We start from the raw sequence: 26,261 nt of genomic DNA on the forward strand, positions 1-26,261 counted from the left end.
AATCATCGGTCAAATAGTTCCGATGGTCAGTGTATAACCCTGCAATGGTGAGGGTCCGATGTTTCCTCGCCATCGCTAAGTTTCTCCCCCTGATGTTTCCTCACTATCTGTAGGTTTCTCCACCGATGTTTCCTCACCATTGCTAGGTTTCTTCCCTGATGTTTCCTCACCATCGCTATTTTTCGCCTCTGATGTTTCCACACCATCTCTAAGTTTCTCCACTGATGTTTCCTCACTATCTGTAGGTTTCTCCACCTATGTTTCCTCACCATCTCTAGATTTCTCCTCCGATGTTTCCTTACCATTTGTAGGTTTCTCCACCACTGTTTCCTCACCATTGCTAGGTTTCTTCCCTGATGTTTCCTCACCATTGCTATTTTTCGCCTCTGATGTTTCCACACCATCTCTAAGTTTCTCCACTGATGTTTCTCTATCGTCCTAAGTGGATGCTGGGGTTCCTGAAAGGACCATGGGGAATAGCGGCTCCGCAGGAGACAGGGCACAAAAGTAAAGCTTTTACAGGTCAGGTGGTGTGTACTGGCTCCTCCCCCTATGACCCTCCTCCAGACTCCAGTTAGATTTTTGTGCCCGGCCGAGAAGGGTGCAATTCTAGGTGGCTCTCATAAAGAGCTGCTTAGAGAGTTTAGCTTAGGTTTTTTTATTTTACAGTGATTCCTGCTGGCAACAGGATCACTGCAACGAGGGACAGAGGGGAGAAGAAGTGAACTCACCTGCGTGCAGGATGGATTGGCTTCTTGGCTACTGGACATGAAGCTCCAGAGGGACGATCACAGGTACAGCCTGGATGGTCACCGGAGCCACGCCGCCGGCCCCCTCACAGATGCTGAAGCAAGAAGAGGTCCAGAATCGGCGGCTGAAGACTCCTGCAGTCTTCTTAAGGTAGCGCACAGCACTGCAGCTGTGCGCCATTTTCCTCTCAGCACACTTCACACGGCAGTCACTGAGGGTGCAGGGCGCTGGGAGGGGGGCGCCCTGGGAGGCAAATGAGTACCTATATAAGGCTAAAAATACCTCACATATAGCCCTAGAGGCTATATGGAGATATTTACCCCTGCCTAAATGTACTAAATAGCGGGAGACGAGCCCGCCGGAAAAGGGGCGGGGCCTATCTCCTCAGCACACGGCGCCATTTTCTGTCACAGCTCCGCTGGTCAGGAAGGCTCCCAGGTCTCTCCCCTGCACTGCACTACAGAAACAGGGTATAACAGAGAGGGGGGGCAAAATAAATGGCAATATATCAATATAAAAGCAGCTATAAGGGAGCACTTAATCATAAGGCTATCCCTGTCATATATAGCGCTTTTTGGTGTGTGCTGGCAGACTCTCCCTCTGTCTCCCCAAAGGGCTAGTGGGTCCTGTCTTCGTATAGAGCATTCCCTGTGTGTCTGCTGTGTGTCGGTACGTGTGTGTCGACATGTATGAGGACGTTATTGGTGTGGAGGCGGAGCAATTGCCAAATATGAGGATGTCACCTCCTAGGGGGTCGACACCAGAATGGATGCCTTTATTTGTGGAATTACGGGATAGCGTCAACTCGCTTAAGCAGTCGTTTGCCGACATGAGGCGGCCGGACACTCAATTAGTGCCTGTCCAGGCGCCTCAAACACCGTCAGGGGCTGTAAAACGCCCCTTGCCTCAGTCGGTCGACACAGACCCAGACACAGGCACTGATTCCGGTGGTGAGGGTGACAAATCAACCGTATTTTCCAGTAGGGCCACACGTTATATGATTTTGGCAATAAAGGAGATGTTACATTTAGCTGATACTACAGGTACCACTAAACAGGGTATTATGTGGGGTGTGAAAAAACTACCAGTAGTTTTTACCGAATCAGAAGAATTAAATGACGTGTGTGATGAAGCGTGGGGTGCCCCGATAAAAAACTGCTAATTTCAAAGAAGTTATTGGCTTTATACCCTTTCCCGCCAGAGGTTAGGGAGCGCTGGGAAACACCTCCTAGGGTGGACAAAGCGCTAACACGCTTATCAAAACAAGTGGCGTTACCCTCTCCTGAGACGGCCGCACTTAAAGATCCATCAGATAGGAGGATGGAAAATATCCAAAAAGGTATATACACACATGCAGGTGTTATACTACGACCAGCTATTGCGACTGCCTGGATGTGCAGTGCTGGGGTAGTTTGGTCAGAGTCCCTGATCGAAAATATTGATACCCTGGACGGGGACAATATTTTACTGTCGTTAGAACAAATAAAGGATGCATTTCTTTATATGCGTGATGCACAGAGAGATATCTGCACACTGGCATCACGGGTAAGTGCTATGTCCATTTCGGCCAGAAGAGCTTTATGGACACGACAGTGGACAGGCGATGCGTAGAGGAGTTATTTGGGGTCGGTCTATCGGAATTGGTGGCCACGGCTACGGCCGGGAAATCCACCTTTCTACCTCAAGTCACTCCCCAACAGAAAAAGGCACCGACTTTTCAACCGCAGCCTTTTCGTTCCTTTAAAAATAAGAGAGCAAAGGGCTATTCATATCTGCCACGAGGCAGAGGACGAGGGAAGAGACAGCAACATGCAGCTCCTTCCCAGGAACAGAAGCCCTCCCCGGCTTCTACAAAAGCCTCAGCATGACGCTGGGGCTTCGCAAGCGGACTTGGGGGCGGTAGGCGGTCGTCTCAAAAAATTACAGCGCGCAGTGGGCTCACTCGCAGGTAAATCCCTGGATCCTGCAGATAATATCTCAGGGGTACAGGTTGAAATTAGAGACAGAGCCACCTCGCCGTTTCCTGAAGTCGGCTTTACCAACGTCCCCCTCAGAAAGGGAGACGGTTTTGGAAGCCATTCACAAGCTGTATTCTCAGCAGGTGATAGTCAAGGTACCTCTTCTACAACAAGGGAAGGGGTATTATTCCACTCTTTTGGTGGTACCGAAGCCGGATGGCTCGGTAAGGCCTATTCTAAATCTGAAGTCCTTGAACCTGTACATGAAGAGGTTCAAGTTCAAGATGGAGTCACTCAGAGCAGTGATAGCGAACCTGGAAGAAGGGGACTTTATGGTATCCTTGGACATCAAGGATGCGTATCTCCACGTCCCAATTACCCCTCACACCAGGGGTACCTCAGGTTCGTTGTACAAAACTGTCACTATCAGTTTCAGACGCTGCCGTTTGGTTTGTCCACGGCACCTCGGGTCTTTACAAAGGTAATGGCCGAGATAATATTTCTTCTTCGAAGAAAAGGCGTATTAATTATCCCATACTTGGACGATCTCCTAATAAGGACAAGGTCCAGAGAACAGCTAGAGATGGGTTTAGCACTATCTCAAGAGGTGCTAAAGCAGCACGGATGGATTCTGAATATTCCAAAATCCCAATTAATGCCGACAACTCGTCTGCTGTTCCTGGGGATGATTCTGGACACAGTTCAGAAAAAGGTTTTTCTTCCCGAAGAAAAAGCCAAGGAGTTATCTGACCTGGTCAGGAACCTCCTAAAACCAGGAAAGGTGTCTGTACATCAATGCACAAGAGTCCTGGGAAAAAATGGTAGCTTCTTACGAAGCAATCCCTTTCGGCAGATTCCATGCAAAGGGATCTGTTGGACAAATGGTCAGGGTCGCATCTTCAGATGCACCTGCGGATAACCCTGTCGCCGAGGACAAGGGTATCCCTTCTGTGGTGGTTGCAGGAGGCTCATCTATTGGAGGGCCGCAGATTCGGCATGCAGGATTGGATCCTGGTGACCACGGATGCCAGCCTGAGAGGCTGGGGAGCAGTCACACAGGGAAGAAATTTCCAGGGAGTGTGGTCGAGCCTGAAAAAGTCTCTTCACATAAGCATTCTGGAACTAAGAGCAATCTACAATGCTCTAAGCCAGGCGGAACCTCTGCTTCAAGGAAGACCGGTGTTGATCCAGTCGGACAACATCACGGCAGTCGCCCATGTAAACAGACAGGGCGGCACAAGAAACAGAATGGCAGAAGCTGCCAGGATCCTTCGCTGGGCGGAGAATCACGTGATAGCACTGTCAGCAGTATTCATCCCGGGCGTGGACAACTGGGAAGCAGACTTCCTCAGCAGACACGACCTTCACCCGGGAGAGTGGGTACTTCATCCAGAAGTTTTCCACATGCTATTAAACCGTTGGGTAAAACCAATGGTGGACATGATGGCGTCTTGCCTCAACAAGACACTGGACAGTTATTGCGCCAGGTCAAGAGATCCGCAGGCAATAGCTGTGGACGCGTTGGTAACACTTTGGGTGTACCAGTCCGTATATGTGTTTCCTCCTCTGCCTCTCATACCAAAGGTATTGAGGATTATACGGCAAAGAGGAGTAAGACTAGTGGCTCCGGATTGGCCAAGAAGGACTTGGTACCCGGAACTTCAAGAGATGGTCACGGACGATCCGTGGCCTCTACTTCTGAGAAGGGACCTGCTTCAGCAGGGTCCTTGTCTTTTTCAAGACTTACCGCGGCTGCGTTTGACGGCATGGCGTTTGAATGCCAGATCCTAAAAGGAAAAGGCATTCCAGAAGAAGTCATTCCTACCTTGATAAAGGCAAGGAAGGAAGTCACCGCGAAGCATTATCGCCGTATTTGGCGAAAATATGTTGCGTGGTGCGAGCAGCGGAGTGCTCCGATGGAGGAATTTCAACTGGGTCGTTTTCCTACATTTCCTGCAATCAGGATTGTCTATGGGTCTCAAATTGGGATCTATTAAGGTTCAAATTTCGGCCCTATCAATATTCTTCCAAAAAGAATTGGCCTCAGTCCCTGAGGTCCAGATTTTTATCAAAGGAGTACTGCATATACAGCCTCCTGTGGTGCCTAAGGTGGCACCGTGGGATCTAAATGTAGTTTTTAGATTTCCTCAAATCCAATTGGTTTGAACCACTAAAGAATGTGGATTTGAAATATCTCACATGGAAAGTGACTATGTTACTGGCCCTGGCTTCGCCCGGGAGAGTATCTGAACTGGCGGCTTTGTTTTATAAAAGCCCTTATTTAATTTTCCATTCGACATAGGGCAGAGCTGCGGACGCGTCCGCATTCTCTCCCTAAGGTGGTATCAGCGTTTCACCTGAACCAGCCTATTGTAGTGCCTGCGGCTACAGACGACTTGAAGGACTCCAAGTTGTTGGACGTTGTCAGAGCCTTAAAAATATACATTTAAAGGACGGCTGGAGTCAGAAAATCTGACTCGCTGTTTATACTGTATGCACCCAACAAGTTGGGTGCACCTGCTTCTAAGCAGTCGATTACTCGTTGGATTTGTAACAAAATTCGACTTGTACATTCTGTGGCAGGCCTGCCACAGCCTAAATCTGTTAAGGCCCATTCCGCAAGGAAGGTGGGCTCATCTTGGGCGGCTGCCCGAGGGGTCTCGGCATTGCAACTCTGCCGAGCAGCTACGTGGTCAGGGGAGAACACGTTTGTAAATTTTTACAAAATTGATACCCTGGCAAAGGAGGACCTGGAGTTCTCTCATTCGGTGCTGCAGAGTCATCCGCACTCTCCCGCCCGTTTGGGAGCTTTGGTATAATCCCCATGGTCCTTTCAGGAACCCCAGCATCCACTTAGGACGATAGAGAAAATAAGAATTTACTTACCGATAATTCTATTTCTCGGAGTCCGTAGTGGATGCTGGGCGCCCATCCCAAGTGCGGATTATCTGCAATACTTGTACATAGTTATTGTTAACTAATTCGGGTTATTGTTTAGGAAGCCATCTTTCAGAGGCTCCTCTGTTATCATACTGTTAACTGGGTTTAGATCACAAGTTGTACGGTGTGATTGGTGTGGCTGGTATGAGTCTTACCCGGGATTCAAAATCCTCCCTTATTGTGTACGCTCGTCCGGGCACGGTACCTAACTGGAGTCTGGAGGAGGGTCATAGGGGGAGGAGCCAGTACACACCACCTGACCTGTAAAAGCTTTACTTTTGTGCCCTGTCTCCTGCGGAGCCGCTATTCCCCATGGTCCTTTCAGGAACCCCAGCATCCACTACGGACTCCGAGAAATAGAATTATCGGTAAGTAAATTCTTATTTTCCTCACTATCTGTAGGTTTCTCCACCGATGTTTCCTCTCCATTTGTAGGTTTCTCCACCGATGTTTCCTCACCATTGCTAGGTTTCTCCTCCGATGTTTCCTCACCATCTGTAGGTTTCTCCACCAATGTTTCCTCGCCATCGCTAGGTTTCTTCCCCGATGTTTCCTCACCATCTCTAGATTTCTCCCCGATGTTTCATCACCATCACTAGGTTTCTCCTCTGATGTTTCCTCACCGGTATCTGGTCTGTAGGTCGACCACACTTAGGTCGACAATGTCTAGGTCGACCACTATTGGTCGACAGTAACTAGGTCGACAGGGTCTTTAGGTCGACATGCTCTAGGTCGACAGGACAAGAGGTCAACATGAGTTTTCAAATGTTTTCTTTTTTTTAAAAACTTTTTCATACTTGATAATCCACGTGGACTACGATTGGGAATAGTAACCTGTGCCGAACGCAGCGGTAGCGGAGCGAGGCACCTTGCCCGAAGCTCACAAGCCATGTGAGGGGACACGGTGCACTAATTCGTGTTCCCAGTCACTGTACAGAAAAAATGACACCAAACCCCGCCCCCCCCAAAAAAACAACAACAACTCATGTCGTCATTTTGACCTGTCGACCTAGAACATGTCGACCTGGTGATCTAGAATCCCCGTCGACTTAGTTACTGTCGACCAATAGTGGTTGACCTAGACCATAGGTCTGCAAACTCGGTCCTCATTACCTCACACAGTGCATGTTTTCCAGGTCTCCTCACAGAATCACAAGTTAAATAATTAACTCCACCTGCGGACCTTTTAAAATGTGTCTGTGAGTAATTAATACACCTGTGCACCTGCTGGGTTACCTGCAACACATGCACTGTGTGGGGTCCTGAGGAACGAGTTTGCAGACCTATGACCTAGACACTGTCGACCTAAGTCTGGTTGACCTTCCATACCACACCCTTCCTCACGACCTCTAGGTTTCTCTATCGATGTTTCCACACCATTGCTATGTTTCTTCCCTGATGTTTCTTCACCGATGTTTCCTCACCATCGCTAGGTTTCTCCAGAGCCGGCTCCAGCAGAGGCAGAACTCTGGGAGGCAACGGAATCATCTGCCGCCGGGCTCCTGCTCTAAAGGGGGGCACCTCTCCTCCCATTCTGTGACACCATTGAATTAAGTTAATTGATAGCTGTCGCTGTCTTTTCAGTGGCCGACTTCCTCACTGGTCCCTGCACCTTACAAATCACACCCTCTTTATTATACTGAATATACACATTTTACAAGTGTCACACCCAGGATTAGAAACCACAACCTATTACACTGGATGCGGCACCTTACTGATGGAGCTGTTTGCTTCTGTATAGGAAATATGAGAATTTTAACTATATGAAAATACTTCTCTGACAATTACACGTAACTTCATATAGTTAGAATTCTCATGCTTCCTTTACAGTAAAGTGTCTGCTGTTAGTGTAACAGGTCATGGGTTCTAATCTTGGGTATGACTGCTAAGAAATGTGTGATTTAAAATAAAATACAATTACATTTATTAAATACAGTATATACATTTTTTTCAGAATACTACATACGCACACATACTGTGTACACACACACACATATACGCACACATACATACATACATACATACATTTATCTTAATATAAGAAATAGGGGGCACCAATATTTATCTTTCTCTAACGTCCTAAGTGGATGCTGGGGACTCCGTAAGGACCAAGGGGAATAGCGGCTCCGCAGGAGACTGGGCACAACTAAAGAAAGCTTTAGGACTACCTGGTGTGCACTGGCTCCTTCCCCTATGACCCTCCTCCAGACGTCAGTTAGAATCTTGTGCCCGGCCGAGCTGGATGCACACTAGGAGGCTCTCCTGAGCTCCTAGAAAGAAGGTATTAGTGTAGGTTTTTTATTTTCAGTGAGATCTGCTGGCAACAGACTCACTGCTACGAGGGACTAAGGGGAGAAGAAGCGAACCTACCTGCTTGTAGCTAGCTTGGGCTTCTTAGGCTACTGGACACCATTAGCTCCAGAGGGATCGAACACAGGGCCCGACCTCGATCGTCCGGTCCTGGAGCCACGCCGCCGTCCCCCTTACAGAGCCAGAAGCAAGAAGTTGGTCCGGAAAATCGGCGGCAGAAGACTTCGGTCTTCAACAAGGTAGCACACAGCACTGCAGCTGTGCGCCATTGCTCCTCATGCACACCTCACACTCCGGTCACTGATGGGTGCAGGGCGCTGGGGGGGGGGGGGCGCCCTGAGCAGCAATATAATATACCTTGGCTGGCAAATCTACACCATATATAGTCAGGAAGGCTATATAGGTGTAAAAATACCCCTGCCAGAGATCCAGTAAAAGCGGGAGAAAGTCAGTTGAAATAGGGGCGGGGCTATCTCCCTCAGCACACTGGCGCCATTTTCTCTTCACAGTGCAGCTGGAAGACAGCTCCCCAGGCTCTCCCCTGTAGTTTTCAGGCTCAAAGGGTTAAAAAGAGAGGGGGGGCACTAAATTTAGGCGCAGTATTACATATATATAAGCAGCTATAGGGGAAAAATCACTCAGTTATAGTGTTAATCCCTGTGTTATATAGCGCTCTGGTGTGTGCTGACATACTCTCCCTCTGTCTCCCCAAAGGGCTTTTGTGGGGTCCTGTCCTCAGTCAGAGCATTTCCTGTGTGTGTGCGGTGTGTCGGTACGTCTGTGTCGACATGTTTGATGAGGAGGCTTATGTGGAGGCGGAGCAGGTGCCGATAAATGTGATGTCACCCCCTGCGGGGCCGACACCTGAATGGATGGTAATGTGGAAGGAATTACGTGACAGTGTCGACTCTTTACATAAGAGATTTGATGACATAACAGATGTGGGACAGCCGGCTTCTCAGCTCGTGCCTGCCCATGCGTCTCAAAAGCCATCAGGGGCTCTAAAACGCCCGCTACCTCAGATGGCAGACACAGAAGTCGAGGAGGAGACTACTGTACATTCCAATAGAGCCACCCGTTATATTATTGCGGCAATGAAAAATGTCTTGCACATTTCTGATGTTACCCCAGGTACCACAAAACAGGGTATAATGTTTGGGGAGAAAAAACTACCAGTGGTTTTTCCCCCATCTGATGAATTAAATGAAGTGTGTGAAGAAGCGTGGGCTTCCCCTGATAAGAAACTGGTAATTTCTAAAAAGTTACTAATGGCGTACCCTTTCCCGCCAGAGGACAGGTTACGCTGGGAGACACCCCCTAGGGTGGATAAAGCGCTCACACGACTATCAAAGAAGGTGGCACTGCCGTCTCCGGACACGGCCGCCCTCAAGGAACCTACCGATAGAAAGCAGGAGGCTATCCTGAAGTCTGTTTTTACACACTCAGGCATTATACTGCGACCAGCTATTGCTTCAGCATGGATGTGCAGTGCTGCAGCTGCGTGGTCAGATTCTCTGTCAAAAAATATTGATACCTTAGACAGGGACACTATATTGCTAACCATAGAGCATATAAAAGACGCGGTTCTGTATATGAGAGATGCACAGAGGGATATTTGCCGGCTGGCATCTAAAATAAATGCACTGTCCATTTCTGCCAGACAGGGGACACAGATTCTAAAAGGCACATGGAAGTTTTGCCTTGCCAGGGTGAGGAGTTATTTGGGGATGGTCTCTCGGACCTAGTTTCCACAGCGACAGCTGGAAAATCAGCATTTTTACCCCATGTCCCCTCACAGCAAAAGAAAGCACCGTATTATCAGGTACAGTCCTTTCGGCCCCAGAAAGGCAAGCGGGTTAAAGGCGCGTCCTTTCTGCCCAGAGGCAGAGGTAGAGGGAAAAAGCTGCAAAATACAGCCAGTTGGGGTCCATTAAGGTCCAGATTTCGGCTCTGTCGATTTTCTTCCAAAAAGAACTGGCTTCCCTGCCGGAAGTTCAGACTTTTGTTAAAGGAGTGCTGCATATTCAGCCTCCTTTTGTGCCTCCAGTGGCACCTTGGGATCTCAACGTGGTGTTGGATTTCCTTAAATGACATTGGTTTGAGCCACTTAAAACCGTGGAGTTAAAATATCTCACGTGTAAAGTGGTCATGCTATTGGCCCTGGCTTCGACCAGGCGTGTGTCAGAGTTGGCGGCTTTGTCATGTAAAAGCCTTATCTGATTTTCCATATGGATAGGGCGGAATTGAGGACTTGTCCCCAATTTCTGCCTAAGGTGGTTTCAGCATTTCATTTGAACCAACCTATTGTGGTGCCTGCGGCTACTCGGGACTTGGAGGATTCCAAGTTGCTGGATGTAGTCAGGGCCCTGAAAATGTATGTTTCCAGAACGGCTGGAGTCAGGAAAACTGACTCGCTGTTTATCCTCTACGCACCAAACAAGATGGGTGCTCCTGCTTCAAAGCAGACTATTTGGATATGTAGTACAATCCAGCTTGCACATTCTGCGGCGGGACTGCCGCATCCTAGATCAGTAAAAGCCCATTCCACGAGGAAGGTGGGCTCTTCTTGGGCGGCTGCCCGAGGGGTCTCGGCTTTACAACTTTGCTGAGCTGCTACTTGGTCGGGGTCAAACACATTTGCAAGATTTTACAAGTTTGACACCCTGGCTGAGGAGGACCTGGAGTTTGCTCATTCGGCGCTGCAGAGTCATCCGCACCCTCCCACCCGTTTGGGAGCTTTGGTATAATCCCCATGGTCCTTACGGAGTCCCCAGCATCCACTTAGGACGTTAGAGAAAATAAGATTTTACTCACCGGTAAATCTATTTCTCGTAGTCCGTAGTGGATGCTGGGCGCCCATCCCAAGTGCAGATTGTCTGCAATACTTGTACATAGTTATTGTTAACAAAAGGGTTATTGTTGAGAGCCATCTGTGCAGAGGCTCCGTTGTTGTCATACTGTTAACTGGGTATAATATCACGAGTTGTACGGTGTGATTGGTAGAGATGTGCACTTGAAATTTTTCGGGTTTTGTGTTTTGGTTTTGGGTTCGGTTCCGCGGCCGTGTTTTGGGTTCGACCGCGTTTTGGCAAAACCTCACCGAATTTTTTTTGTCGGATTCGGGTGTGTTTTGGATTCGGGTGTTTTTGTTTAAAAACACTAAAAAACAGCTTAAATCATAGAATTTGGGGGTCATTTTGATCCCAAAGTATTATTAACCTCAAAAACCATAATTTCCACTCATTTTCAGTCTATTCTGAATACCTCACACCTCACAATATTATTTTTAGTCCTAAAATTTGCACCTAGGTCGCTGGATGACTAAGCTAAGCGACCCTAGTGGCCGACACAAACACCGTGCCCATCTAGGAGTGGCACTGCAGTGTCACGCAGGATGGCCCTTCCAAAAAACACTCCCCAAACAGCACATGACGCAAAGAAAAAAAGAGGCGCAATGAGGTAGCTGTGTGAGTAAGATAAGCGACCCTAGTGGCCAACACAAACACCGGGCCCATCTAGGAGTGGCACTGCAGTGTCACGCAGGATGGCCCTTCCAAAAAAACCTCCCCAAACAGCACATGACGCAAAGAAAAAAAGAGGCGCAATGAGGTAGCTGTGTGAGTAAGATAAGCGACCCTAGTGGCCGACACAAACACCGGGCCCATCTAGGAGTGGCACTGCAGTGTCACGCAGGATGGCCCTTCCAAAAAACCCTCCCCAAACAGCACATGACGCAAAGAAAAAAAGAGGCGCAATGAGGTAGCTGTGTGAGTAAGATAAGCGACCCTAGTGGCCGACACAAACACCGTGCCCATCTAGGAGTGGCACTGCAGTGTCACGCAGGATGGCCCTTCCAAAAAACACTCCCCAAACAGCACATGACGCAAATAAAAATGAAAGAAAAAAGAGGTGCAAGATGGAATTGTCCTTGGGCCCTCCCACCCACTTTTATGTTGTATAAACAGGACATGCACACTTTAACCAACCCATCATTTCAGTGACAGGGTCTGCCACACGACTGTGACTGAAATGACGGGTTGGTTTGGACCCCCACCAAAAAAGAAGCAATTAATCTCTCCTTGCACAAACTGGCTCTACAGAGGCAAGATGTCCACCTCATCATCATCCTCCGATATATCACCGTGTACATCCCCCTCCTCACAGATTTTCAATTCGTCCCCACTGGAATCCACCATCTCAGCTCCCTGTGTACTTTGTGGAGGCAATTGCTGCTGGTCAATGTCTCCACGGAGGAATTGATTATAATTGATTTTAATGAACATCATCTTCTCCACATTTTCTGGATGTAACCTCGTACGCCGATTGCTGACAAGGTGAGCGGCGGCACTAAACACTCTTTCGGAGTACACACTTGTGGGAGGGCAACTTAGGTAGAATAAAGCCAGTTTGTGCAAGGGCCTCCAAATTGCCTCTTTTTCCTGCCAGTATAAGTACGGACTGTGTGACGTGCCTACTTGGATGCGGTCACTCATATAATCCTCCACCATTCTTTCAATGGTGAGAGAATCATATGCAGTGACAGTAGACGACATGTCCGTAATCGTTGTCAGGTCCTTCAGTCCGGACCAGATGTCAGCATCAGCAGTCGCTCCAGACTGCCCTGCATCACCGCCAGCGGGTGGGCTCGGAATTCTGAGCCTTTTCCTCGCACCCCCAGTTGCGGGAGAATGTGAAGGAGGAGATGTTGACAGGTCGCGTTCCGCTTGACTTGACAATTTTCTCACCAGCAGGTCTTTCAACCCCAGCAGACTTGTGTCTGCCGGAAAGAGAGATCCAAGGTAGGCTTTAAATCTAGGATCGAGCACGGTGGCCAAAATGTAGTGCTCTGATTTCAACAGATTGACCACCCGTGAATCCTTGTTAAGCGAATTAAGGGCTCCATCCACAAGTCCCACATGCCTAGCGGAATCGCTCCGTGTTAGCTCCTCCTTCAATGTCTCCAGCTTCTTCTGCAAAAGCCTGATGAGGGGAATGACCTGACTCAGGCTGGCAGTGTCTGAACTGACTTCACGTGTGGCAAGTTCAAAGGGCATCAGAACCTTGCACAACGTTGAAATCATTCTCCACAGCGCTTGAGACAGGTGCATTCCACCTCCTATATCGTGCTCAATTGTATAGGCTTGAATGGCCTTTTGCTGCTCCTCCAACCTCTGAAGCATATAGAGGGTTGAATTCCACCTCGTTACCACTTCTTGCTTCAGATGATGGCAGGGCAGGTTCAGTAGTTTTTGGTGGTGCTCCAGTCTTCTGTACGTGGTGCCTGTACGCCGAAAGTGTCCCGCAATTCTTCTGGCCACCGACAGCATCTCTTGCACGCCCCTGTCGTTTTTTAAAAAATTCTGCACCACCAAATTCAAGGTATGTGCAAAACATGGGACGTGCTGGAATTTGCCCATATTTAATGCACACACAATATTGCTGGCGTTGTCCGATGCCACAAATCCACAGGAGAGTCCAATTGGGGTAAGCCATTCCGCGATGATCTTCCTCAGTTGCCGTAAGAGGTTTTCAGCTGTGTGCGTATTCTGGAAAGCGGTGATACAAAGCGTAGCCTGCCTAGGAAAGAGTTGGCGTTTGCGAGATGCTGCTACTGGTGCCGCCGCTGCTGTTCTTGCGGCGGGAGTCCATACATCTACCCAGTGGGCTGTCACAGTCATATAGTCCTGACCCTGCCCTGCTCCACTTGTCCACATGTCCGTGGTTAAGTGGACATTGGGTACAGCTGCATTTTTTAGGACACTGGTGAGTCTTTTTCTGAGGTCTGTGTACATTTTCGGTATCGCCTGCCTAGAGAAGTGGAACCTAGATGGTATTTGGTAACGGGGGCACACTACCTCAAGAAATTGTGTAGTTCCCTGTGAACTAACGGCGGATACCGGACGCACGTCTAACACCAACATAGTTGTCAAGGCCTCAGTTATCCGCTTTGCAGCAGGATGACTGCTGTGATATTTCATCTTCCTCGCAAAGGACTGTTGGACAGTCAATTGCTTACTGGAAGTAGTACAAGTGGTCTTCCGACTTCCCCTCTGGGATGACCATCGACTCCCAGCAGCAACAACAGCAGCGCCAGCAGCAGTAGGCGTTACACGCAAGGATGCATCGGAGGAATCCCAGGCAGGAGAGGAATCATCAGAATTGCCAGTGACATGGCCTGCAGGACTATTGGCATTCCTGGGGAAGGAGGAAATTGACACTGAGGGAGTTGGTGGGGTGGTTTGCGTGAGCTTGGTTACAAGAGGAAGGGATTTACTGGTCAGTGGACTGCTTCCGCTGTCACCCAAAGTTTTTGAACTTGTCACTGACTTATTATGAATGCGCTGCAGGTGACGTATAAGGGAGGATGTTCCGAGGTGGTTAACGTCCTTACCCCTACTTATTACAGCTTGACAAAGGCAACACACGGCTTGACACCTGTTGTCCGCTTTTCTGTTGAAATACCTCCACACTGAAGAGCTGATTTTTTTGGTATTTTCACCAGGCATGTCAACGGCCATATTCCTCCCACGGACAACAGGTGTCTCCCCGGGTGCCTGACTTAAACAAACCACCTCACCATCAGAATCCTCCTGGTCAATTTCCTCCCCAGCGCCAGCAACACCCATATCCTCCTCATCCTGGTGTACTTCAACACTGACATCTTCAATCTGACTATCAGGAACTGGACTGCGGGTGCTCCTTCCAGCACTTGCAGGGGGCGTGCAAATGGTGGAATGCGCATGCTCTTCACGTCCAGTGTTGGGAAGGTCAGGCATCGCAACCAACACAATTGGACTCTCCTTGTGGATTTGGGATTTCGAAGAACGCACAGTTCTTTGCGGTGCTTTTGCCAGCTTGTGTCTTTTCAGTTTTCTAGCGAGAGGCTGAGTGCTTCCATCCTCATGTGAAGCTGAACCACTAGCCATGAACATAGGCCAGGGCCTCAGCCGTCCCTTGCCACTCCGTGTGGTAAATGGCATATTGGCAAGTTTACGCTTCTCCTCCGACAATTTTATTTTAGGTTTTGGAGTCCTTTTTTTACTGATATTTGGTGTTTTGGATTTGACATGCTCTGTACTATGACATTGGGCATCGGCCTTGGCAGACGACGTTGCTGGCATTTCATCGTCTCGGCCATGACTAGTGGCAGCAGCTTCAGCACGAGGTGGAAGTGGATCTTGATCTTTCCCTAATTTTGGAACCTCAACATTTTTGTTCTCCATATTTTAATAGGCACAACTAAAAGGCACCTCAGGTAAACAATGGAGATGGATGGATACTAGTATACTTATGGATGGACTGCCGAGTGCCGACACAGAGGTAGCTACAGCCGTGGACTACCGTACTGTGTCTGCTGCTAATATAGACTGGATGATAATGAGATGAAATCAATATATATATATGTATGTATATATAATATCACTAGTACTGCAGCCGGACAGGTAGATAATATATTTATTAGGTAATGATGACTGATGACGGACCTGCTGGACACTGTCAGCTCAGCAGCACCGCAGACTGCTACAGTAAGCTACTATACTATAGTAGTATGTACAAAGAAGAAAGAAAAAAAAAACCACGGGTAGGTGGTATACAATTATGGATGGACTGCCGAGTGCCGACACAGAGGTAGCTACAGCCGTGGACTAACGTACTGTGTCTGCTGCTAATATAGACTGGATGATTGATAATGAGATGAAATCAATATATATATGTATGTATATATAATATCACTAGTACTGCAGCCGGACAGGTAGATAATATATTTATTAGGTAATGATGACTGATGACGGACCTGCTGGACACTGTCAGCTCAGCAGCACCGCAGACTGCTACAGGAAGCTACTATACTATAGTAGTATGTACAAAGAAGAAAGAAAAAAAAAAAAACACGGGTAGGTGGTATACAATTATGGATGGACTGCCGAGTGCCGACACAGAGGTAGCTACAGCCGTGGACTAACGTACTGTGTCTGCTGCTAATATAGACTGGATGATTGATAATGAGATGAAATCAATATATATATGTATGTATATATAATATCACTAGTACTGCAGCCGGACAGGTAGATAATATATTTATTAGGTAATGATGACTGATGACGGACCTGCTGGACACTGTCAGCTCAGCAGCACCGCAGACTGCTACAGTAAGCTACTATACTATAGTAGTATGTACAAAGAAGAAAAATAAAACCACGGGTAGGTGGTATACAATTATGGATGGACTGCCGAGTGCCGACACAGAGGTAGCTACAGCCGTGGACTAACGTACTGTGTCTGCTGCTAATATAGACTGGATGATTGATAATGAGATGAAATCAATATATATATGTATGTATATATAATATCACTAGTACTGCAGCCGGACAGGTAGATAATATATTTATTAGGTAATGATGACTGATGACGGACCTGCTGGACACTGTCAGCTCAGCAGCACCGCAGACTGCTACAGTAAGCTACTATACTATAGTAGTATGTACAAAGAAGAAAGAAAAAAAAAACCACGGGTAGGTGGTATACAATTATGGATGGACTGCCGAGTGCCGACACAGAGGTAGCTACAGCCGTGGACTAACGTACTGTGTCTGCTGCTAATATAGACTGGATGATTGATAATGAGATGAAATCAATATATATATGTATGTATATATAATATCACTAGTACTGCAGCCGGACAGGTAGATAATATATTTATTAGGTAATGATGACTGATGACGGACCTGCTGGACACTGTCAGCTCAGCAGCACCGCAGACTGCTACAGTAAGCTACTATACTATAGTAGTATGTACAAAGAAGAAAGAAAAAAAAACACGGGTAGGTGGTATACAATTATGGATGGACTGCCGAGTGCCGACACAGAGGTAGCTACAGCCGTGGACTAACGTACTGTGTCTGCTGCTAATATAGACTGGATGATTGATAATGAGATGAAATCAATATATATATGTATGTATATATAATATCACTAGTACTGCAGCCGGACAGGTAGATAATATTTCTCTATCGTCCTAAGTGGATGCTGGGGTTCCTGAAAGGACCATGGGGAATAGCGGCTCCGCAGGAGACAGGGCACAAAAAAGTAAAGCTTTACTAGGTCAGGTGGTGTGCACTGGCTCCTCCCCCTATGACCCTCCTCCAGACTCCAGTTAGATTTTGTGCCCGAACGAGAAGGGTGCAATCTAGGTGGCTCTCCTAAAGAGCTGCTTAGAGAAAGTTTAGTTTAGGTTTTTTTCTTTACAGTGAGTCCTGCTGGCAACAGGATCACTGCAACGTGGGACTTAGGGGGAAAGTAGTAAACTCACCTGCATGCAGAGTGGATTTGCTGCTTGGCTACTGGACACCATTAGCTCCAGAGGGATCGAACACAGGCCCAGCCGTGGAGTCCGGTCCCGGAGCCGCGCCGCCGACCCCCTTGCAGATGCTGAAGCGTGAAGAGGTCCGGAAACCGGCGGCTGAAGACTCCTCAGTCTTCATAAGGTAGCGCACAGCACTGCAGCTGTGCGCCATTTTCCTCTCAGCACACTTCACTGGGCAGTCACTGAGGGTGCAGAGCGCTGGGGGGGGGCGCTCTGAGAGGCAAATATAAACCTTATACAAGGCTAAAAATACCTCACATATAGCCCATAGGGGCTATATGGAGATATTTAACCCCTGCCTGACTGGAAAAATAGCGGGAGAAGAACCCGCCGAAAAAGGGGCGGGGCCTATCTCCTCAGCACACGGCGCCATTTTCTGTCACAGCTCCGCTGGTCAGAACGGCTCCCAGGTCTCTCCCCTGCACTGCACTACAGAAACAGGGTAAAACAGAGAGGGGGGGCACATTAATGGCTATATATATATATATTAAAGCAGCTATAAGGGAGCACTTAATATAAGGATATCCCTTGTATATATAGCGCTTTGTGGTGTGTGCTGGCAGACTCTCCCTCTGTCTCCCCAAAAGGGCTAGTGGGTCCTGTCTTCATTAGAGCATTCCCTGTGAGTTTGCGGTGTGTGTCGGTACGTGGTGTCGACATGTATGAGGACGATATTGGTGTGGAGGCGGAGCAATTGCCAAATATGCAGATGTCACCCCCCAGGGGGTCGACACCAGAATGGATGCCTTTATTTGTGGAATTACGTGATGGTTTATCTTCCCTTAAACAGTCAGTTGAGGACATGAGGCGGCCGGACAATCAATTAATGCCTGTCCAGGCGCCTCAAACACCGTCAGGGGCTGTAAAACGCCCTTTGCCTCAGTCGGTCGACACAGACCCAGACACGGGCACTGATTCCAGTGACGACGGTAGAAATTCAAACGTATTTTCCAGTAGGGCCACACGTTATATGATTTTGGCAATGAAGGAGACGTTACATTTAGCTGATACTACAGATACCGTAAAACAGGGTATTATGTATGGTGTGAAAAAACTACAAACAGTTTTTCCTGAATCAGAAGAATTAAATGACGTGTGTGATGAAGCGTGGGTTGCTCCTGATAAAAAGTTGATAATTTCAAAAAAGTTATTGGCATTATACCCTTTCCCGCCAGAGGTTAGGGCGCGCTGGGAAACACCCCCTAAGGTGGACAAGGCGCTCACACGCTTATCCAAACAAGTGGCGTTACCCTCTCCTGAGACGGCCGCACTTAAGGATCCATCAGATAGAAAGATGGAAGTTATTCAAAAGAATATATACACACATGCAGGTGTTATACTACGACCAGCTATAGCAACTGCCTGGATGTGCAGTGCTGGAGTAGTTTGGTCAGAATCCCTGATTGAAAATATTGATACCCTAGATAGGGACAATGTTTTACTGTCGTTAGAACAAATAAAGGATGCATTTATCTATATGCGTGATGCACAGAGGGATATTTGCACACTGGCATCTCGGGTGAGTGCTATGTCCATTTCAGCCAGAAGAGCCTTATGGACACGACAGTGGACAGGCGATGCGGATTCAAAACGTCACATGGAGGTTTTGCCGTATAAAGGGGAGGAGTTATTTGGAGTTGGTCTATCAGACTTGGTGGCCACGGCTACTGCCGGGAAATCCACTTTTTTACCTCAAGTCACTCCCCAACAGAGAAAGGCACCGACTTTTCAACCGCAGCCTTTTCGCTCCTACAAAAATAAGAGAGCAAAGGGCTTGTCGTACCTGCCACGAGGCAGAGGAAGAGGGAAGAGACACCAACAGGCAGCTCCTTCCCAGGAACAGAAGCCCTCCCCGGCTCCTGCAAAAACCTCAGCATGACGCTGGGGCCTCTCAAGCGGACTCGGGGACAGTGGGGGGCCGTCTCAAAAATTACAGCGCGCAGTGGGCTCACTCGCAGGTAGACCCCTGGATCCTGCAGATAATATCTCAGGGGTACAGGTTGGAATTAGAGAAGGATCCTCCTCATCGTTTCCTGAAGTCTGCCTTACCAACCGTCTCTTCCGAAAGGGAGAGGGTGTTGGAAGCCATTCACAAGCTGTACGCTCAGCAGGTGATAGTCAAAGTACCCCTATTACAACAAGGAAAGGGGTATTATTCCACTCTATTTGTGGTACCGAAGCCGGATGGCTCGGTAAGGCCTATTCTAAATCTGAAGTCCTTGAACCTCTACATAAAAAAGTTCAAGTTCAAGATGGAGTCACTCAGAGCAGTGATAGCGAACCTGGAAGAAGGGGACTTTATGGTATCCTTGGACATCAAGGATGCGTATCTACACGTTCCGATTTACCCCGCACACCAGGGGTACCTCAGGTTCATTGTTCAAAACTGTCACTATCAGTTTCAGACGCTGCCGTTCGGATTGTCCACGGCGCCTCGGGTCTTTACCAAGGTAATGGCCGAGATGATGATTCTTCTTCGAAGAAAAGGCGTATTAGTTATCCCATACTTGGACGATCTCCTAATAAGGGCAAGGTCCAGAGAACAGCTGGAGACAGCTTTAGCACTATCTCAAGAGGTGCTAAGACAACACGGGTGGATTCTGAATATTCCAAAATCCCATTTAATCCCGACAACTCGTCTGCTGTTCCTAGGAATGATTCTGGACACGGTTCAGAAAAAGGTTTTCCTTCCAGAGGAAAAAGCCAAGGAGTTATCCGATCTGGTCAGGAACCTCCTAAAACCAGGAAAAGTGTCAGTACATCAATGCACAAGAGTCCTGGGAAAAATGGTGGCTTCTTACGAAGCAATTCCATTCGGCAGATTCCATGCAAGAATATTCCAAAGGGATCTGTTGGACAAATGGTCAGGGTCGCATCTGCAGATGCACCTGCGAATAACCCTGTCACCAAAGACAAGGGTGTCACTTCTGTGGTGGTTGCAGAAGGCTCACCTATTAGAAGGCCGCAGATTCGGCATTCAGGATTGGATCCTGGTGACCACGGACGCCAGCCTGAGAGGCTGGGGAGCAGTCACACAAGGAAGAAACTTCCAGGGAGTATGGACGAGTCTGGAAAAGTCTCTTCACATAAACATTCTGGAACTAAGAGCAATCTACAATGCTCTAAGCCAGGCGGAACTTCTCCTGCAAGGAAAGCCGGTGTTGATTCAGTCGGACAACATCACGGCGGTCGCCCATGTAAACAGGCAGGGCGGCACAAGAAGCAGGAGTGCAATGGCAGAAGCTGCCAAGATTCTTCGCTGGGCGGAGAATCACGTGATAGCACTGTCAGCAGTGTTCATCCCGGGCGTGGACAACTGGGAAGCAGACTTCCTCAGCAGACACGATCTTCATCCGGGAGAGTGGGGTCTACATCCAGAAGTCTTCAACATGTTAATAGACCGTTGGGAAAGACCAATTGTAGACATGATGGCGTCTCGCCTCAACAAGAAACTGGACAAATATTGCGCCAGGTCAAGAGATCCACAGGCAATAGCTGTGGACGCACTGGTAACTCCTTGGGTGTACCAGTCAGTGTATGTGTTTCCTCCTCTGCCGCTCATACCAAAGGTATTGAAGATCATACGGCAAAGAAGAGTAAGAACAATACTAGTGGTTCCGGATTGGCCGAGAAGGACTTGGTATCCGGAACTTCAAGAGATGCTCACGGACGAACCGTGGCCTCTACCTCTGAGAAGGGACCTGCTACAGCAGGGTCCCTGTCTTTTTCAAGACTTACCGCGGCTGCGTTTGACGGCATGGCGGTTGAACGCCAGATCCTAAAAGGGAAAGGCATTCCAGAAGAAGTCATTCCTACCTTGATTAAGGCACGGAAGGAAGTCACCGTGAAACATTATCACCGCATTTGGCGAAAATATGTAGCGTGGTGCGAGGATCGGAAGGTTCCGACGGAGGAATTCCAACTGGGTCGTTTCCTACATTTCCTGCAATCAGGATTATCTATGGGTCTCAAATTGGGATCCATTAAGGTTCAAATTTCGGCCCTGTCAATATTCTTCCAAAAAGAATTGGCCTCTGTCCCTGAGGTCCAGACTTTTGTCAAGGGAGTACTGCATATACAGCCTCCTGTGGTGCCTCCGGTGGCACCGTGGGATCTAAATGTAGTTTTAGATTTCCTCAAATCCCATTGGTTTGAACCATTGAAAAAGGTGGATTTGAAATATCTCACATTGAAAGTGACTATGTTACTAGCCCTGGCCTCTGCCAGGAGAGTATCTGAATTGGCGGCTTTATCTTATAAAAGTCCTTATCTAATCTTCCATTCGGATAGGGCAGAACTGCGGACTCGTCCGCATTTTCTCCCTAAAGTGGTATCAGCATTTCATCTGAACCAACCTATTGTGGTGCCTGCGGCCACTAGCGACTTGGAGGACTCCAAGTTGTTGGACGTTGTCAGAGCCTTAAAAATATACATTGCAAGGACGGCTGGAGTCAGAAAATCTGACTCGCTGTTTATATTGTATGCACCCAACAAGTTGGGCGCACCTGCTTCTAAGCAGTCGATTGCTCGTTGGATTTGTAACACAATTCAACTTGCACATTCTGTGGCAGGCCTGCCACAGCCTAAAACTGTAAAAGCCCACTCCACAAGGAAGGTGGGCTCATCTTGGGCGGCTGCCCGAGGGGTCTCGGCATTACAACTCTGCCGAGCAGCTACGTGGTCGGGGGAGAACACGTTTGTAAAATTTTACAAATTTGATACCCTGGCAAAGGAGGACCTGGAGTTCTCTCATTCGGTGCTGCAGAGTCATCCGCACTCTCCCGCCCGTTTGGGAGCTTTGGTATAATCCCCATGGTCCTTTCAGGAACCCCAGCATCCACTTAGGACGATAGAGAAAATAAGAATTTACTTACCGATAATTCTATTTCTCGGAGTCCGTAGTGGATGCTGGGCGCCCATCCCAAGTGCGGATTATCTGCAATACTTGTACATAGTTATTGTTAACTAATTCGGGTTATTGTTAAGGAGCCATCTTTAAGAGGCCCTTTCTGTTGTCATACTGTTAACTGGGTTTAGATCACAAGTTGTACGGTGTGATTGGTGTGGCTGGTATGAGTCTTACCCGGGATTCAAAATGCCTCCCTTATTGTGTATGCTCGTCCGGGCACAGTACCTAACTGGAGTCTGGAGGAGGGTCATAGGGGGAGGAGCCAGTGCACACCACCTGACCTAGTAAAGCTTTACTTTTTTGTGCCCTGTCTCCTGCGGAGCCGCTATTCCCCATGGTCCTTTCAGGAACCCCAGCATCCACTACGGACTCCGAGAAATAGAATTATCGGTAAGTAAATTCTTATTATTTATTAGGTAATGATGACTGATGACGGACCTGCTGGACACTGTCAGCTCAGCAGCACCGCAGACTGCTACAGTAAGCTACTATACTATAGTAGTATGTACAAAGAAGAAAGGAAAAAAAAACCACGGGTAGGTGGTATACAATTATGGATGGACTGCCGAGTGCCGACACAGAGGTAGCTACAGCCGTGGACTAACGTACTGTGTCTGCTGCTAATATAGACTGGATGATTGATAATGAGATGAAATCAATATATATATGTATGTATATATAATATCACTAGTACTGCAGCCGGACAGGTAGATAATATATTTATTAGGTAATGATGACTGATGACGGACCTGCTGGACACTGTCAGCTCAGCAGCACCGCAGACTGCTACAGGAAGCTACTATACTATAGTAGTATGTACAAAGAAGAAAGAAAAAAAAAAAAACACGGGTAGGTGGTATACAATTATGGATGGACTGCCGAGTGCCGACACAGAGGTAGCTACAGCCGTGGACTAACGTACTGTGTCTGCTGCTAATATAGACTGGATGATTGATAATGAGATGAAATCAATATATATATGTATGTATATATAATATCACTAGTACTGCAGCCGGACAGGTAGATAATATATTTATTAGGTAATGATGACTGATGACGGACCTGCTGGACACTGTCAGCTCAGCAGCACCGCAGACTGCTACAGTAAGCTACTATACTATAGTAGTATGTACAAAGAAGAAAAATAAAACCACGGGTAGGTGGTATACAATTATGGATGGACTGCCGAGTGCCGACACAGAGGTAGCTACAGCCGTGGACTAACGTACTGTGTCTGCTGCTAATATAGACTGGATGATTGATAATGAGATGAAATCAATATATATATGTATGTATATATAATATCACTAGTACTGCAGCCGGACAGGTAGATAATATATTTATTAGGTAATGATGACTGATGACGGACCTGCTGGACACTGTCAGCTCAGCAGCACCGCAGACTGCTACAGTAAGCTACTATACTATAGTAGTATGTACAAAGAAGAAAGAAAAAAAAAACCACGGGTAGGTGGTATACAATTATGGATGGACTGCCGAGTGCCGACACAGAGGTAGCTACAGCCGTGGACTAACGTACTGTGTCTGCTGCTAATATAGACTGGATGATTGATAATGAGATGAAATCAATATATATATGTATGTATATATAATATCACTAGTACTGCAGCCGGACAGGTAGATAATATATTTATTAGGTAATGATGACTGATGACGGACCTGCTGGACACTGTCAGCTCAGCAGCACCGCAGACTGCTACAGTAAGCTACTATACTATAGTAGTATGTACAAAGAAGAAAGAAAAAAAAACACGGGTAGGTGGTATACAATTATGGATGGACTGCCGAGTGCCGACACAGAGGTAGCTACAGCCGTGGACTAACGTACTGTGTCTGCTGCTAATATAGACTGGATGATTGATAATGAGATGAAATCAATATATATATGTATGTATATATAATATCACTAGTACTGCAGCCGGACAGGTAGATAATATATTTATTAGGTAATGATGACTGATGACGGACCTGCTGGACACTGTCAGCTCAGCAGCACCGCAGACTGCTACAGTAAGCTACTATACTATAGTAGTATGTACAAAGAAGAAAGAAAAAAAAAACCACGGGTAGGTGGTATACAATTATGGATGGACTGCCGAGTGCCGACACAGAGGTAGCTACAGCCGTGGACTAACGTACTGTGTCTGCTGCTAATATAGACTGGATGATTGATAATGAGATGAAATCAATATATATATGTATGTATATATAATATCACTAGTACTGCAGCCGGACAGGTAGATAATATATTTATTAGGTAATGATGACTGATGATGGACCTGCTGGACACTGTCAGCTCAGCAGCACCGCAGACTGCTACAGTAAGCTACTATACTATAGTAGTATGTACAAAGAAGAAAGAAAAAAAAAAACCACGGGTAGGTGGTATACAATTATGGATGGACTGCCGAGTGCCGACACAGAGGTAGCTACAGCCGTGGACTAACGTACTGTGTCTGCTGCTAATATAGACTGGATGATTGATAATGAGATGAAATCAATATATATATGTATGTATATATAATATCACTAGTACTGCAGCCGGACAGGTAGATAATATATTTATTAGGTAATGATGACTGATGACGGACCTGCTGGACACTGTCAGCTCAGCAGCACCGCAGACTGCTACAGTAAGCTACTATACTATAGTAGTATGTACAAAGAAGAAAGAAAAAAAAAACTACGGGTAGGTGGTATACAATTATGGATGGACTGCCGAGTGCCGACACAGAGGTAGCTACAGCCGTGGACTAACGTACTGTGTCTGCTGCTAATATAGACTGGATGATTGATAATGAGATGAAATCAATATATATATGTATGTATATATAATATCACTAGTACTGCAGCCGGACAGGTAGATAATATATTTATTAGGTAATGATGACTAATGACGGACCTACTGGACACTGTCAGCTCAGCAGCACCGCAGACTGCTACAGTAAGCTACTATACTATAGTATTATGTACAAAGAAGAAAGAAAAAAAAAAAAAACACGGGTAGGTGGTATACAATTATGGATGGACTGCCAAGTGCCGACACAGAGGTAGCTACAGCCGTGGACTAACGTACTGTGTCTGCTGCTAATATAGAGTCTAGACTGGATGATAAATTATTGATAATGAGATGAAATCAATATAATATCACTAGTACTGCAGCCGGACAGGTACTATATATATTTATTATGTAATGACTGATGACGGACCTGCTGGACACTGTCAGGTCAGCACAGCACCGCAGACTGCTACAGTAAGCTACTATAGTAGTATGTATAAAGAAGAATGAAAAAAAAAAAACCACGGGTAGGTGGTATACAATATTATATATATATATATTATATACAATTATATATATATATATATATATATATATTAAACTGGTGGTGATTGATTATTAAACTGGTGGTCACTTCAGGTTACGTTGCAACTTGCAACTAGTACTCCGAGGCCTAAGCAGACAATCACAAAATATATTATTATACTGGTGGTCAGTGTGGTCACAACAATGGCAGTGTGGCACTGACTCTGGCAGCAAAAGTGTGCACTGTACGTTATATGTACTCCTGAGTCCTGCTCTCAGACTCTAACTGCTCCCCACTGTCAGTGTCTCCCCCACAAGTCAGATAATACACTTACAGTCACACTATCTAATCTATAAATATCACTTCAGCAAGTAGTATAGTAGTATACAGTATAGTAGTACTCCTCCTAATAATGCTCCCCAAAATACTGTGTCTCTCTCTTCTCTAAACGGAGAGGACGCCAGCCACGTCCTCTCCCTATGACTCTCAATGCACGTGTGAAAATGGCGGCGACGCGCGGCTCCTTATATAGAATCCGAGTCTCGCGATAGAATCCGAGCCTCGCGAGAATCCGACAGCGTGATGATGACGTTCGGGCGCGCTCGGGTTAGCCGAGCAAGGCGGGAAGATCCGAGCCTGCTCGTACCCGTGTAAAAAAACCTGAAGTTCGGGCGGGTTCGGATTCAGAGGAACCGAACCCGCTC

General features: G+C 47.1%; 1 protein-coding gene across 1 annotated transcript in view; it reads left to right on the top strand.

Annotated features, from left to right (window-relative positions):
* LOC134984006 (uncharacterized) overlaps window positions 1-26,261 on the top strand; it is a 215,462-nt gene that overhangs the window by 72,895 nt on the left and 116,306 nt on the right. The gene's annotated exons all lie outside the window — the stretch shown is intronic.

The sequence above is a fragment of the Pseudophryne corroboree genome, assembly GCF_028390025.1.
Source record: "Pseudophryne corroboree isolate aPseCor3 chromosome 3 unlocalized genomic scaffold, aPseCor3.hap2 SUPER_3_unloc_3, whole genome shotgun sequence".
Lineage (NCBI taxonomy): Eukaryota > Metazoa > Chordata > Amphibia > Anura > Myobatrachidae > Pseudophryne > Pseudophryne corroboree.